Source organism: Tupaia chinensis, unplaced genomic scaffold, assembly GCF_000334495.1.
Source record: "Tupaia chinensis unplaced genomic scaffold, TupChi_1.0 Scaffold141014_1, whole genome shotgun sequence".
In the NCBI taxonomy this organism is placed as follows: Eukaryota; Metazoa; Chordata; class Mammalia; order Scandentia; family Tupaiidae; genus Tupaia; species Tupaia belangeri.
In genome coordinates, this window is record NW_006200881.1 from 95586 (window position 1) to 100654 (window position 5069).

A 5069-nucleotide genomic window follows, 5' to 3' on the forward strand; every position below is an offset into this window, starting at 1 on the left:
TTTACAGAGCACACATGCTCACCAGAGAGAGACAGGGCGATGGAGGGGTAGTGAGAAAGCAAGTGGCTAGGTCTGGGACTTGTACTGCAGTCTGCCCTGTGGGAGTCCGGCATCCTCATGACCACGCCACCTGCTCCCCCCTCCCATGGAAATCTTTCAGACTGTTTCTTTCAGCCCCAGCAGAACTCCTTCCACATGTCATTGGCCAGAACAGGGTCAGCTGCTCACCCTTGGTCTATTATTAGCATCATCCATTCAAATGATGATTTGTATGGATTTGTATTCTTACTGGAACACTGCCAGTAAGAATAGGGGGAGCAACTTACAGAATCTGCCAGAAAAAAGTAACTACAGAAGAAATACTCTATTTTTTAGGTACTTATAATATGCTAGGCTCTGTGTTTAGTGCGTTATTTTTTACTCTTCCAAAACTCTTTGTGATGTAAATAAGTCTGTTTTATCATCATCATCATCAATCTTTCTGTAGGTGATGCCCCTGTAATTCATGGGAGAGCTATGATTAGAATTCAGTTCTAACTTTAAAGCCCATGTTCTTTCATGTAAACCATACTAACTTTATTTAGCTAAGGGACGATTTTACAAGGTTAGTCAAAGTCATGGGTCTTTCTTTATGGGTACTTCCTTATGCAGTTCATAACTTATGTTGAACTCAAACAGCAGCTTACATTGATACTGAGACATTTGGCAGGTCCCATTAGTGAGGCTTACATGAAGTGAGGTGGCCCAGTACTCGGGCTCAGCACCTGGGCAGAGAATTCTGAATGTTAGGTAATGTTGAGAGATGCAACACCCGGCAAAGTCTACAGTTGCATTGCTGAAAGAGCAGCAAAGTGATAATTAGAGGTGAAAGTGAGAGAGACAAAAGCATACATAGCACCTTAGAAAAGATAAAGGTGTAACAGAAACAAGAAAAAACTGTAACACTTTGTCTCCTGGTTGGAGCCATACTTTCTAAAACTGCTAATTTCCAAATATCCTAATTCTACAAACCTTCCAAAGAAACAATCCTGGAGATAACTGTGTACTCTCATTAAGGGGAAGAACAACTCCTTGTAGAGTCTAAGGAGCTATGACAGTGACTGCTCCTCTCTGGAGACATTTATATATTCCACACTTGAAAGGGAAGGGAAGTGGGGGTGTTTATAAATAGATGCCTGTGGGACTCTGGAGGGCTGCCCCACAGCTGCATAGCTGTTTGGGGTTTCAATTGCACAGGTCTTGCATTTCAACACTTTGTCATAGACAAGAATGGCTGACAGTGCAAGCTAGTTTCCTCAGGTTTGATCAGCAATTAGCAGAAGGGAATAGCAATGAACAAAAAAGAATAGAAAATTCTGCAGGGAAATTACAACAAAATGAACACCTAATAGATAGGGCAGGTGACATAGGAATCATCAAATCATGGAACATCACATACCTAACATAGACACAGACACACAGACACACACAGCTTCCTGTGTCTAGACTATAGGAGTAGCTCTCTGTCCCTGTGTCTGGCACTCTTGACTTGCATTGGAAGGAATATCATACCCTCATCTTAAACACAGATTAGCGCCACTGCCTCACTTGTCTGCCCACCCTTCAAGCTTACGGGAGAAGAAGATGAAAATGACCATAGTTAAGCAGAAGATACGGTTTTCATTTTTCTTTGGAGTATTGAAAGTGTGCCAGCAACCAGAGGGTTTTTTCTTGTGTTATTTTGCCTCATTTGCCAGCACACTCACACAGTGGAGTCGCGATTAGCCTCCTTTCCACTTATTAAATCGAAGTCGTCTCTAAGACACTCCTATAACTTGGCACTGGTATAAAAGACTGCAGTCAAACAATGTGCAACTGGTAAGATGTGTAATCAACGCTGAAGGCAGTCATAATTATTAGCATAATGCCAATTACCCACCATCAGATTACGGATGTGAAGAGCATGAAACTTTTACGCAGAATCAGGTATCTGTTTCTTCACCTAGACAAAGCGAGGGTAGGTCCACTCCAGAATCCATGGGCCATGGGACTGCTCAGGCGGCCATGAGGGTACTGAGTGTAAGGTACCAGGGTGGTTCTGAATGGAGAGGGACATATCCAACTGGACAATGGTCAGTGTTAAGGACAGTCTCATGTGTTGAAATGAAAAAGTAATTAAATTAAAAAAGCGAAACAACCTTTTGAGATCCAGGCCTTTGCTAGTTGTTAAAGTATCATGAATGACAACACTGGGCACACATTCATTCTTACAGAAAGCAGGGTTAGGTGGCACAGGGGCGGGCAGTGCTCTGTAATGCCGGCCCAACGTGAGGAGGCCCTGAGTGCACATGGGGCGTGAGCATTCGTGCTGGCTGAGGCTGGGGGTGGATGACAGTGCGAAGAGCCTGTAGGGGTGCTTGTGTCTGCCTGTCTGTTTTCTTCTCTCTCTAGTTCCTCTCCCTCCCCCTATACGGGGCAAATAAATGAATAAACTTTAAGAAAGTAGGGGTTAGGAGAAAAACTACAAAAATGATATTGATGTGAGTTTTCGCGTGCAAAAGTGAACAGAAGTTATAGGAAGTAGCCACATTCCAAATCAACCAGAGCACGTGGCATCCTCAATTCCTTATTTCTAAGAGGGCATTGCCGTGGGTCTGTGACTGTGGAGGCAGGAGCCCTCACAAGTTGTAAGATAGGTGACTGGACGTTGCTATGAAGTTCACTCTCAGCCCTGTGGACTCGAAATGTTGTGCCTGCTGTATTTGCACTCTTCTCAGGGTCGGTTTTCCAAGTCTCAGCAAAACGCTTGCACAATCCTCAGGCAAATTCACACATTCTGGTGCGACCCAAGGGCATATTTTCTTGCACTTACTCTCCTGTCTATGGAACGATGGCTTTACCCCATAGTTATGTTGTTCTCAGGGGGAAGGGCAGCATTTGCGATCTAAACTGGGGATGATAGGAACAGCCCAAATTTTGACCAGTCCCCTCGTATTATTAACATCATGCAGCTATGACTCAGGACTCTGAAATCTGAGGTCAATGACCAGATGGTGGTGGCACCAAAGCAACACTAAGTTTTCTGTGATGCTGGAGCCATACTGGAAAGTCTGCATCTATGCTCAGAGAGGTCTACCTGCACAAATCAGGCACATGAGGTATGCACGTGCGGTGGTCTTGGCTGGTTCAGGCTGGGGTGGATCGCAGCACAATGCCTTGGTTGGGGTGACTTTTTCTCTCAGTTACTCTTTTTCTTAAGGAATAAATCAACTTAATTTTTTTTTTTTTTGAGACCAGAGATCTTTTCACTACACCCAAGACAGCAAGTATATTTTATTTTGTGTGCCAAGTCTGTCTGCTGGGCAAGGCCTGCCTGGAAACTCAACTGAGAAGCCATATCAAGATTTATCAGAAGAGTGCTGTAACTGATCAGTGTTATCTGCTATGGGAGTGATGTGGAAGGTAGTACATTTGCTGACCCTAAACGATGCTGTCTTCTTCATATAAGTTATCTTTTCAATAAAGCTTCCCTAAAGAGCCATTAAACTATAAATTTATTTACAAACAGCTTTTTACAACATAGCTAGTTAACTCTTACTCATCCTGTAGGTTCAATTGAAACATGATTTTTTGCTATAGGGTGCGTGCACTCGCCAGAAAGACAGAGACAGAGAGATAGAAAGTGAGAAATCACCCCCCAAGGGGGATGGCCATGCTGCAATCCCTTCTCCTCCATTCTTCTCTTGGGATCTTGGGCACTCACGCAAATGTGTCCGGCATGGGTTTAAGCCACTGGGTCCAGGACTCAAACCGCGGTCGACTACATGGGAGTCCAGCAACATAACCCTTACGCCAACTGCAGGTCCCGAAACATGACTTCTTTAGGGAAGCTGGCCCTGATCTTTTTTAGGTCATTCTCTGTTGTACCACTTCCTTTCCCTTTCTCCTCTAACTCAGTTTGAAATGTCTATTGTTAGTTTCAGTATTGGATTTAATGACCGTGTATTCGTAACTCCCAGGCAGTAAACTCATGGGAGCAAAGGTCCATCCCATTTGTTCACTACTGCATCACCAGCACCTGCTCTGGTTCCTGGCACTTGGTAAACACTCATTAAACATTTGCTGAATGAATTGAAAAGTGGGGATTCATTTATTTTTCACTTAAGAGTCTCTGAGACACTTGGGGCCAGTAGGTGACATGGTGGTTGAGGCACTGAATTCCCACATGGTCAACTGTGGTTCAAGTCTCAGACCTGGCAGCTTGACAATCATGGTGGGTGCATGTGTGTGTGTGCTCAAAATCCTGAGAGGAGACTAGAGGAGACAGGATTGTGCATCACCGTCTCCCTGGGGGCATTTCTCACTTTCCTCCTCTCTGTCTCTCTACAGCAAGCACATGTGTCCTATGGCAAAAATCTAAATAAAAAAAAATCTCTAAGACTCAGTCCAAATAATGTTATCTTTCAACACATATCCTTCCAGGGCAATGAGACATATGAATGCATGTTTATCTGATCAGGGTTAAAAACTTTGAGATGCTGGAATCTGAAACCCTGGGCTTCTGAGTCCCCAGATCTCATTTAACTAGGGTTTACTCCATGCCTGTAATACACACATTACCTGTGTTGTACATTCATTTAGGTTAAAATGAAAAACCTTGTACTAGAATGGGGGCAGTATGGTAACTGAGGGTGAGGCTACACTGTGCTGACAGTCGACAGATCTGAGTTTGTGTCTTCACCCTGATATTTATTAGCTCTGTAATCTTAGAAAACTAAATTTATCCCTCTTCATCAGCATGCATAATAAAGGGGTATAGCCAGTAGTTCATGAAACTTTTTTTTTTTTTGGAATGGGAACTTTTTTTTTTGGAGAGGTTTTTGCTATAGGGCGTGTGTGCTCGCCAGACAGACAGAGAGAGACAGAGAGACAGAAAGCGAAAAATCACTCCCCAGGGGGGATGGCCACGCTGCAATCCCTTCTCCTCCATTCTCCTCTCGAGATCTTGGGCACGCACGCACGCGCACCCAGCATGAGTTTAAGCCACCGGGTCCGGGACTCAAACCGCGGTCGACTACATGGGAGTCCAG